The sequence below is a fragment of the Macaca nemestrina genome, chromosome 4, assembly GCF_043159975.1.
Source record: "Macaca nemestrina isolate mMacNem1 chromosome 4, mMacNem.hap1, whole genome shotgun sequence".
NCBI lineage: Eukaryota > Metazoa > Chordata > Mammalia > Primates > Cercopithecidae > Macaca > Macaca nemestrina.
In genome coordinates, this window is record NC_092128.1 from 111,397,243 (window position 1) to 111,411,587 (window position 14,345).

Below are 14,345 nucleotides of genomic sequence, written 5' to 3' on the forward strand. Positions count from 1 at the left end.
GAGAGGGATAGGGTTGCATTTAAAGCATATATTTGGGTAAGCAAATAAAACAAAGAGCATGTATATCCAAAGAGACTCTGTTAATTAGATAGGCAGGCGACAAGGGCCAATGCAAATTTCCTGTGCTTGCAAGCTAAATAAAACAGAAATCTTGCCTACTTTCTCAAAACCAAGCTATACTCCCAAACTGTTAAATCCAAATCCATGCATCAGACAAAATTTCTAACGGTGGCATGGGCATATGTCTCTCTATTTCCTTTTCCTGCCTCCAGCACAGGTAATGGAGACTTCAGCCCAGCCCAACTTATAATTTGATAGCCATCTCTCTAGCTGCCAACCCCATCCAAGATCAACAAATGAAAACACCTAGTGTTCCAAGCAATGCTGCCTCATACGGAGACAATCCCAGGTATCCTTTGTGCAACACTTACATTCCAGGAGGTTCTCTCTGAATGACAAAGGTCAGAAACAGATTAGCCCAGGCATGCTTTTCTTATCTGTCTTTTCCTAGGAGCAGTGATGTAATGTGATTGAAATCTCTTGCCTGTTTAATTGTGTCATCATCCATAGCTGTATGGCTCTACCGTATTCTGGAAAAGGTATAGATACAATTAAAATAAAAATCCATCCCACCACATTATCATGGCCTTGGGGTACATTTTCCAACTTCCACCCTCCCCATCCCTGGGCATCTTTCTATTGCTTCCTGGATCGCCCCACTAAGGACATATGTATCTGCTTGTAGCCAGTGCAACTGAGCTCCCCAAACACAGATTCCCATGAAAACTGAACAAAAGAGGAGGGAGAGGCAGAGCATGTTAAATGTCTCATTAGGCCTTCTGTCTGATTCTCATTAGATTCGCTGACTGCTTCTCATTAGGCCCATTGCCTCAACTTCTTTCAGGCCCTGAATATGTAGGCCAGTGCTTATTGTCATGGTCGGTCGAGAAGATCCATTTCATTTATTCATAAATTGAATGTGGCTTCTGAACAGTCCCAGGCAATTTCTTTTGGCAAAGTGAAGGCAGGCGTATTGTTGTTATTTGCTATTTTTTGAGCAATCCTAAGCAGGGTGGGCAGAAGAAATGATTTAAAAGACCCAGCACAAAAACTTCAAACACTGCTGCAGAACTGGAGCACTGGGAGACACACTGTTGCAGCCAAGAGGCCAGCATCATGTGCAGACATCTGCAATGGGACATCATGGGCACAATCACAAATACCACCAGGTTCAGAGAGGAACTGCTATGGCTCTAACAAGATGCCCACTGGGCAGGCTACGGAAGAGAATAGCTATCAGGGACATCAGTCAGTTGCAACTCCTGTCCTCCCTGCCATTTGAAAACATGTACCCAGTGTTTTGAAATAAGAGTCAAATAATCACATAGAAAAGTTATTGTACCGTCAAATATTCTACAAATTATGGGTATAATACATTACCTTTGTGGGAAAAAAATAACTGACGTCTCAATATTCTTCTCATTGAAACAAGCAACTGATCCCTTCCCCTGGGAAGAAAGCTCCCAAGATATGGCAGGACGCTAATGGAACTTAGAGACAATATGTTTATTGTGACATCAGTGGACTTGGCCCTGAAGAATTACACAAAATACATATCTGCAATGGAAAAAGTAAACGTTAATGAGCATTTGCCCCCAAAATGGTAAACAACTGCATACTTCCTGTGCTGTCTCTTTGCCATTGTTTGCTGTCTTGGTGCTTGAGTTTCTCTCCTGGGTGCATGTGATGTGCGTCTAACATGACTTTCAGAGTCATCCGGTGCCTAGAATCAGAGAGGTGATTTTCATAAGGAATTATTTTAAAAATTTTCCCGGACAGTGAAGTTTGAGGGAGGAGATTTAGTACCCTTTAGAAAGCCAGTGTTTCCCCCTCAGCTGAAGGTATGCTCTGTGTTTGATATAGACCTATGAAAGCAAGTCAGGCTGCCCAAGAAACACTTTTCTGAAATTGAATGTTAATATCAGATTGGAAACTTTCTCCCTGCCCCATCCCCCCACCGATGAGGGAGAAAAGAGGTGTCTCCATATAAAGTCTTCTCCATCAGGAAGCAATGCGGGTATTCCCCACGGAAGGAGAAGGGCCATGACTCACTGAGGAGGTCCAGGGTGTGGTTTCTTTTAGACAAGCTCCAGCTGTTCCATAAGCTGGAAAGACATGGCAACTTCTCCTTTGTGGGTTTTGTTCAAGTTTGTAATGTCCCATTTTGAGGTAGCATTGGAATCCTCTTTTTACCCTGTGATGTGGGAAGAATTTCCATCTGGGTACGTGACTGTTATCAATGAGGTTACCTGTGTTTAGGTTTGTTGCCTTTGTATCAGGCTATGTGGTCAGCCTTATAAGGACCTACGTGAAGATCAGGGCATAGAACTTGCTGTTAGGAAAGGGCATGGTCATTCCAAAGATGCTTCTATGCTGATTTTCCTCACCCCCAATACTGACATCTAAGTCCGTTTCCCCATCCTTGGTGAGTGGCCCTCAACCTTGCATAAGTACTCCCACTTCGGGGAACTTGACCTCCGAGCATTCCAGGAAATGTGTATCCCAGACTGCAACGTTCATTCACAACATTCCCAAACAAAACTTGTTTTTCTCCCAGTTGGCTTGAGGAATACACTGTTTTGTGAAGACCTTCTAAGATGGCAGGTTTCCGTGCATTAATAAATATCTGAAAGAGACATGCTTATTGATGCCTGGGAGACATGACTGTGGAGATGACATAAAAATTTTGGCTCCAAAACTTTTCAGTAAAAAGCCCAGTTCAGAGACAGGCTAGAACAATGGGCTGAAAATGATCTTGGCCTTTCAAGTGCTTTATCCTATCCAAAGTTTCAGCGCGAGAACCTGATCTCCCAGAAAGTATTTCTTTTATTGCCAGCCGTAGAGAATCACTGACAAAACTAATTAAAGAATTTGAACCTCATTTCCTCTTTCATTAGCTGACCCTCAACCAGGGGCTGGACTCCAAACAAAGGCGCTCTGAGCCAACAAGATATAGAATGTGAGGCTCTCACCAGGGTAAAGAGGGCTGCATGCTCTCATTCTCCTCTTTGAAAGAGCTACTTGAGTGCAAAATACCTTGCCCTTTTTTTTTTTTTTTATAATGGAAAAAGCTTTGGGTTGCCATCAGAAATAATGAAGTTTGAAGTTCCTGAAAGTTATTCATTTATTGGACTTGACTTTCCACCCTTCCCTTGAATTCCAGGAGCCAGGTCAAGACAGTAAGTTCTCATGGAAAATTAAGCACTTTTGCAAAGGTGCTTAAAGAAATATGCTTGTTTCAGGTTTCAGACTCTCAAGGGGATGGTGTTCATTGATTTCCAGGCTTAAGACAACGATAAAGACTTCCAGATATGAATGAGCTTATATGGAATCCAGCCAGTCTACCTGAAAGGCCTGTTGTAAAATACTTGGTTCTGTCTTGGATATTCACCCTTCTCCTTCTTGACTTTTTTTCTTCCGCATTTTAAGATTCATAATTTGGCAGTCATTGCAATGATTACATAGAATGGCATTTATTGATTGAATACCTTGGCCGATTGAAGAATAACTATTTGAAGATTGTGAAATGATTTCTGTAAGTTACATGATTATCCACTGAAGTGATGGGCTCTATTACAGCATATATCTTTGTTAGTTGGTTATGAAGCTGACATAAATTTAAAGAAGAGGGGCCTCAGGTTTCTGGAAAAAATTTTGATTTTATTAATATGGAAAAATCTTAAGCTTAGAGATTCAGGTTTTTTTTTTTTTAAATTAAGGAGTGGAAACAAATCCTATTTTATTTTTAAAATATATTTTATTTCCATTTTAACTTTGATGATAATAAAACAAAGATTGTGGTATAAGAGTCATCATTCAAAAATAAAGGATGGGTCTCCTTTCTCAAATGGCACCCTGACCTACTTAATATTACACTACTGGTTGGTCTGCATGATCCTGTTTGATCAAGTGAGATGACCCTCACTGAACAGGCTTTTCCAAAAGCATTTTACAACAAGTCGAGGCCTCCTTAATCCAGAGTAAAGCTAGGGATATACAAGAGTGGCAAAATGTAAACAAGGGGAGACCCAAGAATACACTCAGCACGGGAGCTCATGACTTCCTCTCTGATTCTGGCCAAGAGTATTGTTCCTGCTGTGTGCACGCCTTAGAATATCACCCAGGGAACCGGATGCAATGCTTTGGCACTTCATTTAATTCCTCTGCTCTGGAGACCCAGTCACCAATGCCAGATAGATTCCCTTGCAAGTGATCAAATACTTAGCTTTGAACTTTTGGTGAAAGATTTAATGTGGGATAATCAATGAGTGAAACTACATTATGCAATCCCACAAATATGCAAAAAATAAGAAAAAGAAAGGGGAAATTAACATTCTTGGATTATTTGACCATGAGAACATGGAACTTGCTTTAAGTGAAAGCTTCTATGACAATGGAATCTTGAAGGAATTACAATTGAAATCCAAAAAAAAAAAAAAAAAAAAAAGAATTAAATGGTCTTATGTATTTTTTTTTTAAATCGTTGTGTTCAATTGTGCTATGTAGAATCTACAGTTTTCTCTTCCCTTAACAAAATCTTGGGTGTATTCCATAACTTCCTGGTCACATTTGGTAATTAAAACTTAGTGTGGCTTAATTTAAACCCTTAATTGCATATCCAATTTAAAGCTAGAGCTGTGACTCTGGCTGCTTAGAAAGAGGGTGGGGGGCAAAATCTGGCTGTGGAGCAATGCTATCCTCCCCCTCCTCTAGACCCAGCTTTTCTGGGGAGCCTGAAGCAGGGCTGGGGGATGCACAGAAATCGTTTCTTAAATGGCCACTTGCCTGTGGGAGGGAGGCGCCCCTGGGCACTGTTCTGATTTTTCCTGGTTCCATTTCCCTCTAGGAGTTTCCATGCAAGTGCTGTATGTGTTTTTAAGCTTTCCCCTACCCCACCCTCCCAAACACAGGCTTGTCTGCCATCAGCCCTTGGAGGGCATCTCAGGCCTCCACTCAGTGGACCCTGGAGGAACCTCCTGACTCCAGCACCTCCTCTCACATCCGGGTTTCTTCTAGTGGGGACAACGAAAGGTCACAGTCTGATTTCATGTCCTCTGAGCACAGAAGAAAACTAGGTGGGTTGGGGATCACCCTCCCTTTCCCCAGGAATTGCTACCACAGTCCCTCCAAGTCGGCACCCATGCCTTGGCAAATTCCTAGTCTGAAAGCAGGCCACAGCTTGCATGTTCCTCTCTGCCTGTATCGCACCTCAAGGCTCCACATCTTCCATGGAGACATCTTGAGTCTGCCAGCTCTGGAAGCTTGGGAGGTCTCCCAGTGGGGAATGAGATGCCATTTTCCCTGAATTGCAAGTTCCCCCAGTCACTATGAATGATGCTGCTGGAGGGCACATGCGCCCTCCCCTGGGCCTGTCTCATGCACACATCTCCTGCCATCTTCTCTTGACTGGGGAGGACCTGGCAGGATGCAGCGGTGCTTGTTGGCAGTGGGACCTTCCTGCTGCCTCGTGGTCACCCGAAGGGATGGTGTCTGGTCCCAATGCATGGTGGCTTCTTGATGGGTCTTGTGAGAATATGACGGTATCTCTGTTTCCAGTAGTATTGAATATCCTGTCATATGAGCAAAAAAGGCACATGGCTTAAAAGTGACTTATTTGGGGGAAAATATAGTTCTATAAAATGCAATTTAGCCGGTTATGGTGGATCATGCGTTAATCCCAGAGCGTTGGAAAGCTGAGGTGAGAGAATGGCTTCAGCTCAGAAGTTCAAGGTTACAATGAGCTATGAAAGTGCCACTGCACTCCAGCCTGGGTGACAATGTCTCTCTAAAGGAAAAAAAAAAAAAAAAAGCAACTTATATGTTAAATGATGGGCAATGGAATGAAAGATTCGACTTCACAGTCTACGAATCTATGTTAATTGTTAATTCTCAAAATGATTTTTATACTTAGGGCTCAATAAATAAAATGTTTCTTCATAAAAATTAGAGGAAGGAGACTGAACTGAGCTTAGATTCCCAAATCATAGGCCCAGTGCCACAGGACAGGTAAAGCCATGGAGATATACAGTATATCATATGCCCACTTGCTTAGAATCTTCATGTGAATTTGGTTGCTAACTTAGAGCACTGAGTCACTGGGTCCATCTACATATCCATCCACCATCCATCCTTCCTTCCATCCACCATCCCTCCTTCCTTCCATCTACCATCCATCCCTCCTTCCATCCACTATCCATCCTTCCTTCCATCCACCCACCCATTCATCCATCTCAGCTTCCTGATTCTTGTCCCTTGAAAGCTATAATACAATGTTTTCATTATGTGGATTGACTTTTAACAAGTACCCTAGATGTGTCTGATTTAAGTTTGAGAAACTCTGGGCTGTACTGAAGACTGCAGAAAAGTACCGTCTCATCAATGAAATCAGTGATCGGTCTCTTCGGTGATATTTTCCCAGGCATGACTGGCCTCACAAAGAACCTTCCCTTGAGATATGTGCTGTATTCACATGCAAACTTTGATGTGCGCATCTCAACCAAGTTAGCCTACATGTGTATGTGCCCGATGTGGACTATTTTGTAAAATGAATTCAGAGAGATGGAGAGTTCAGATAAAGAGGAAGCTTGCTCCCTGCCCTCTAACCTCACACCACCCAGCAGAACTTTTTCACCATCTGAAATTTTTGTTTGTTCATTTATTGCTCATTATCCACCTTCCCAAACCTGAATGTAAACTATGATATTAAGTACATTCATTGCTTGTTCACAGTGGAGCCCCAGCACCTGGCTTAGATACCAACACATAGGAACCACTGCTACTGTTACTGTTAATGACTCAGTGAGCCACGTAGATAGACATGAGTAAAACACAAGCTTTGCCCACATAATTGCAGACATTGAGGTGAAGTAGGGATCATAGTGGAGTAAAAAACTGGATAGGATTAGTTTGGGAAACATTTCTAGGAGTGAAGTCTGAGAAGCCTTCTGAAAGACATAGAGAATGATAGGTAGGAACTTGTTCCTTCTCTGTAGACCAGTTCAGGCAGAGGCCTTGAAGCGGAAATTGAGAAACTGGTTCTGAAAAACAAGAAGCACAGCCTGGCTGGAGCAGAGGGACCTTGGAGAGGAGAAGTCACAAATGAGAGTGGCCATAGGGTGGTGTTGGGTGAAGGAGAGTTTGAGGGAAATGGTCAGAAGTTTATATTTGGTCCAGATGGTAATAGCAAGCCACCGGAGGGCCATGTTTACACATTTTCAAAATCCAATTAGGATACCACATGTTTTTGTGCTCTAATCACCCATTTTGGACCCATTAAATAAATTAGTTGAAAGAGAAAAACAAAGAAAAAAATAAAACGATGTGTCATTTGATAGCATTAGGAAATCATGGGATAAATGTATTAAATTGGAATGTTTGACCTGGAATGAAATTAATCCAAATATGGTCTTGATGACTGAGTGTCAAACTGAGCCAGGCCCACAGCTGATGTTTGAAAATATGAATGGTTAAGAAACAAACAAACAAAAAGAAATGATGGTGGTTTGGGTGAGGAAAATAGGCACGTCTTTCCCTTTGAAGGGTTTGGACATTCATTTACTGAGGGCAGAAGCCTAGACCTGCTGATTTCTCATGCTTGATTCCAAGCTCTAGATTATGACAGTTCTATAAGAACCCTGGTTGACACGCATGAGGAGGAAGCAGCTGTTTCAGTGGAATTCCCTCTGGAGAGGAAGGAAGTCCAGCCATCCAGATGGGATGAGGCAGAGGGAGGCGGATAGAAGAGCAAGCAGGCGCTGGGAAGAGGGGAGCTCTACAAACCTGGGGTTTGGTGTGTACCCACTGTACATCCTTTCCTCAGCCTTAGCCACACATTAGGACATGCAGAAAAGATAGTAGAAGACAAAAGGGAAGTGAGAGGATGGACACAGATGCTGCTTTATTGGGAGAAAGTAATAATCTTCGTCTCTTCTGCTAGTATGATTTATTTCTTAGAGCCCCCCACTATTCAGTGTGATACACCAACTGGGGTATCCCCCAACCTCTAGGGGAGCTTGTTAGAAATGCAGAAACTCAGACCATACCCCATACTTACTAAATAAGAATCTGATTTAACAATATTTCCCAAGTGTTTCATAAGTGACTGAAGTTTGAGAAGCACTGTGTTAGAGTTTGGAGCAAACTACATAAAATAAAACTCAAGGTGAGAAAAAGTTGGAGAATTATAATCCCACAGGACAGAAAACAGTGTAAATCATCCCACTTCCCTCCCAATGGAACTGGATAGGTTATAGAAATTACTACAGACCTACCCACATGTATTCAACCATAGAAACTCTTGATTCACAGGTGTACACTTTCGTATACAGATAGATGCCACTGGGAATGCACTGGTGGGAAAATTCCTGCTGTTCCAACCCCAAATCAGCTTGTTTTTTTCTTTACCCTGTGGCTTTGGAGCTACCGTCTTTTCTATCAATCACACCCAGTTCCCTTCATCGGTGGTGTTTTATGTTCTTTCTCTGTTTCACTTCATATTCCATACTTGCATCTTTCTCGAGTGCAGCCCCAGCTAAACCAATAACTGGGGAAGCCAAATGGAGACAGTTTGAACTGGAATCATTTGCCATTCAGCTGGAAAAATAATGATTCCCCAGTTTCTCAAGTGTGGAAATTTCCCGGAACCAGCCTTTTCCCAGGGCCTATGGACCCTCCCTCATTAGTTCCGGTGAACTATCCCTCCCTCTGTGTCTTTGCTCATACTCCTCACGAGGCTCCAGGCTTGATTAGCTCACGCTCCCCTGTGCTTCTTTTCCATCACAGCTCAAGCTCACTGCCTTTCTTTGCAGCATTTAACCTCTGTGAAGAGCCGTGAACTATAATGGCTAAACGCAGTGGTTCAGTGTCTGGTGGGTCTGAGTTTCAACCCAGCTCTACTGCTCTGTGATCCTGGTCAAGCTACTCAGTCTCCAGGAACTGAAGTTTCTTAACCTGTAAAATAGGAACAATAATAGCAGCTGCATGGAAATTTGTCATGATCAAAGAGACTCTGTTACCTAAAGCAGTCAGCACCATACTTGCACATAGCAAGTGCCCCAGAAATGATCAATGGTAGCTATCTGAGGCCTCCATGGTAAATTCATTAGGTAATCTTGGCTTACAAAAAACCTGAGTAGATCCAAGTGCCTCATTTATATTGTGATTACTTCAGTTCTCTCTAGACAGCGCTGCCCTAAGATTCATGGACGTTTTAGGTGAAGAGACTGCCACCCACACATTTAATTACACTAATGTTTTATCCAGAGAAACTAAAAAAAAAAAAAATAATAAAATTAAAAAGAAGCAGAAGAATGCAAAAATCAGAAAATTATGGTGATAATGCTATGAGTATATTTTTTGAATCTCAGAATCCATCATGAAAATTCTACATGAAAAGCAAAATATTTTGACCTTGTTTAAATAGTTCCACATTCAGAACTCTTGTAAATGTCTGTGTAAGTGAATTACATGGTTGCCAGCACAACACCATCTGCAAGTCCCCTTTAATAATCCAAGTAAGGGAACTCTGATTTAAATATATAGACATATTATATATCATTAATTACATATGCATATATAATTTTTAAAATAAGAAGTCCACTTATGTGTTTGCAGAAAGTTTTGTCCCACACACTCTGCTGTGCTGCTTCAGAACAATGATAAATACAAATGGCATTTCACTTCAAACTGCGGAAATAATCCATGATTTCTGTTCCTTTGGCTGACCAGTCATTTATCACAGGTCATTTACATAGATCTGGATGGCTTGGTAAACTAATCACTGAGCTCTTTCATGTGGTACCGTGTTCTTCTTAGTACATCATGTAAAATTAGTTTGATGATTTCAGTTCCTTCTCTTGGGATCCATAACCCCATTCACAGATGAACAAAAAACAATTTGGCTGAACTCACCAGCCCGGGTCCAAAGAAAGGGACAGTTGTGTCTTGATGTTGGATTCATTGACAGCCAGTGAGTCAGTTCTGAGAAGGAGCATTGGCCGAGGACATAGACGAACATATAGTAACAAAAAAAGTGGTGTCCACGTGTTCATTTGAATGTGCATAAGTGTGCAGGTGTCTGTGTGTGTGCATCTAAGTGTGTATTATCTATGGCTGTATATGCATTTTGTGGGTGTGTGCATGTGGCTGTAGTGAATGGGTTGATTTAGGAGGGCAAATATTGTGACACATTCCAAGTGGCTACCTCCTAAAGTTTTGATCAGGACACATTTTAGTTGTTGTTGTTGTTGTTGTTGTTGTTGTTTTTGGAAAAGAAACACTGAGTTTTGATTTTTTTTCACCAATTTATTTCTCTTCCTAATCTCTCATGACAATATTTCAGGTCCCACATGCAGATAACTGGAGCATATTATTATATGAAATTAGTTTGATTGTGTCAATTTTCAATTTGGGGAACCATAACCCGATTCCAAGATAAACCAAAACAATTAGACTGAACCCACAAACCTGGGTTCACACACAGGGACAATTTTGACTCAATTCGGTGACAGTGAGAGTCCATTATGGCTTCTGAGAAGGAGGCTTGTGCTGGAGAAACAGATAATAAGATTCTTAAAATAGTGTGTCATACAAAGTACCAATGCTCATTTTCTTGTTTTGATACTGCACTATAGTTACGGAAGATGAAACCACTGAGGTGGAGTGGGGGAGGGTATGTGACCTCTCTGTTCTATCTTTGCAACTTCATGTGAATCTATTTCAAAATGGTTTTACATGAGAATGTTGTATATATGCGTATATGCATGGCTGTGTGTGTCTGTGGTGAATGGACTAGATTCAGTATGACAATTATTCCCATGAAACTTTCAGTGACTACTTCATAAAAGTTTGATCATGACAGGTATTAGTTACTTAAAAAAAGAAACCTCGAAGTTAGATATTTTTATTAATTTATTCACCACCTCCTCCTTCTTCAATTTCACATTGGATTTAAAAAGTGAGAAGGGGCCTATTATAATCAAATAGCACAATTTTCTTACTGGAAAGAACATGATAAATATTGAGCAAGATCTAAGAAGGGTAAAAGACTCGCGGGCCCTTGTGGTGAGTCCCAACTGAGGACTTGGAGATGTGAGGGTCAGCCTGGAGCTGCAGATCACCAATGCTCCTTCTCAGAAGAGGCATCAAATTTACCATTGAGCCAAGTCGTCAGTCTCAATTACTAAGGGGATGGTTTTTAAACACGGAAAAGAAAACTTGGGAGCACAATGAAGCAACATGGGATCCCTAAGAAAAAAATTACTAAATTTCCCAAATTTCTCCCTTTCTGTTTGTTGTTATTAGATTTATTTTACCAATATATTGAGGAATACGGCAAACATAATTCATGAGGGACCTGACAAAGCATTTACAGCATCTAGATGAATAGGCTGGGGAAATTGAGAATGATCAAATAGAAAGCATGCAGCATATGGATGACACATGGATGGCATACCCTGGAAAACATTCATGTTCCAATACATTACCTGAGAATTATTATCTTTTTAAAACAAAAAGAAAAGTATGATTGCAGGCAGAACTTTTGAATTAGAGATGAGATATAAGCAGGAGATAATGGTGTGAATCACTGACAAAGAGGTAACTTTCCCTCTCCATAGTCCAGTGGTCGTAGGAAGAGTCAGAACTGAAAAGAGGAATGGTGGAACAGAAGCAGAGATCAAAGAAGAGGCTTCGTTTCAGGAAATAGATGGAGTAATTCACAGTAGAGTGAATGGGGACACTTGGTATTTACTTTGCATTGGTTAGTTGACGATGGTGATGATGATGATAATGTATACATGCGTGTTATTTGTACACATGTTAATTTTAAGCAATTAATTGGGTGAAATAAATTAGAATAGGCTGTTTCTTTAAGTGGTCATGAGCAGAGGTTTTCAAACTTGGCAGATCATTACCTACCCTCATATTTTAAAAATATAGATTCCCAGGCCCTACTCCAGACCCTGTACACCAGAATCTTTGAAAGTATGGCCCTAAATTCTAATATTTGAAAGTATAGCCCTACACTCTGTATTTTTAATGGCTTGCAAGATGATTCTTCAAATTACCTTGGCTTGTAGAATGAGGTAGAAATGAATGAATGTTTCAGTTCTCTACCCTTCAAATGATAACCGGCATCAGGCTATTTGTAGTCAACTGCATTGAGGTAATGCAACTTTCTATAGGAGGTTCTGGTAGAGCCTTTCAGACAATGAGCAGACCCAGTGTGGGCTCTTCCCACAGTGTGGGAAAGCACATCTGAGTGATTTTATTTCTAGATTTGTCTGTTTTAACTCAACAGACCATTAACATATATCCCCCAAATATTTTTCTTACTTTCTTCCTTTAATGCCAAGCATTCACCACACAAAATGCCTGAATTGGGTGTTGCATGTATGTGTGTGTGGAAGTAGGAGTGAGGGGTGTTCTAGGAAGGACAAGCTTGGGAAAAACTCTATCTGCATGGTTACTGCATTCAGCGAGAACAGTGAACCACAAATGATTATGAAGGGCTGATGTTTCAGGGAGGTCCAGCAGCCTGGAAGGACATGTGTCTTTTCATAGGACAAAATGTTCCTGTGTTCTAACCATCAGAAAGGTGTACCTTGGGAAAGGTGGCTTGCTATCCAAAGACTTTGTTAAGGGGGCATTTTTCATATTAAAGTCACTTACAATTTAATTTTTGCAGCTTTCTTAGCTCTTTATGGGAATACACTTTTGAAATGTATTATTTATTTTTATTTTTACGTTTGGCAAGTGCCTTCAAGGTGGATGTTTACTGGCTAATCTTAGAGACAGATGCATGAATAAAACAATGCATGCATAAATAAAATAAATAAAATAGAAATGCATTATTTTGTATCGAAAAACGGAACGGCCCATAAGATAGCACATTACATCCAGAAGGGACTTGCCAAGTCAGAACCCATGGATTCCTGTTTCCCTGACTCTCTTGATTTTAATTCATACTTTTTTCTCTTATTTTTCTTTAAACTCAAATTTGCTCCCCCACCCCCCACTAATTACAACAACAAGGTGGAAAATCTAAGCAACATATATTAGTAAAAAGAAAAAAACATGAAGAAGAAAATAATGATCTTTTGCAATCCCAGCACCCAGCAATAACTGTGGTTAACATCATCCAGATATTTTAATATGTATCCTTATATGTATAAGCCAGATGTCAACTGGGTCTCTCTGCTCCTCATTGTCTAGATAAGATGCCTTGATCCTTCATTTCATTGTTCTCCTCCAGATTTTGGCAACTTCCCTGGATCTCCCATTCTAATGCTCACCTGTGACTCTGGCTTCCTGCGTCTAGTGAATTCCATTCTCCACTCCTCAGCCTACAGCTGTTCCTTAATTTCTCTTTGGCCATAGACCCAAAAGTGGAAATCAGGTTCTTTCCTTGATTCAATAGTAACAACAAATCAACCATACAAGGAGTTTTTGGATTCACAGCTGACTTAACTGAACGTTTCAGGATGTGAAGATCATTACGCTTGAATGTTTGACATCCTTTTCCTTAGAATCCTTTGGTCTTTGAGCCACATTACTCAGCCATGCCCTTGCTCTGCTCTTACCATTCTCTTTTTGCTTTCTTCCTCTCATAAGCAGAAATCATGTTCTTCAACCTTTTTTGTGTTGTATTTGTATTGCAAAGCAATACAGATGTTGAAAGACCTTGCCTACAAACTTCAGAAATTCCCTTTCTATATACAAAGTCTCCCCTAAAACTTTGACATTCTTATTATCAAATGGGCCTGAGTTCTTGGAAAAGCCCATTCACATCTCCATAAGAGCATGAAGTTTCTACCGAGCCATAAAGATGCGATACATGGCAAAGGCAAAGGGGGTTGAAAACAAGGCCACCTGGGAGGCCCTTCCAGTGAGATATTTAAAAATCAGTTTCACATTTGTCAGTCCCGTTCTTCACATCAAGGATATCAAAGAAACAAGACTGGAGATTAGGAAAGGTTTTAGAAAGATTTCACTAGAGGCCTGGTGCGGTGGCTTACTCCAGTAATCCCAGCACTTCGGGAGGCTGAGGCAGGCAGATCACGACCATCCTGGCTAACACAGTGAAACCCCATCTCTACTGAAAATACAAAAAATTAGCCGGGTGTGGTGGTAGGCACCTGTAGTCCCAGCTACTGGAGAGGCTGAGGCAGGAGAATGGCATGAACCCGGGGGGCAGAATTTGCAGCGAGCCAAGATATGGCACCACTGTTCTCCAGCCTGGGCAACAGAGTGAGACTCCATCTCAAAAAGAAAAAAAAAAGGAAAGA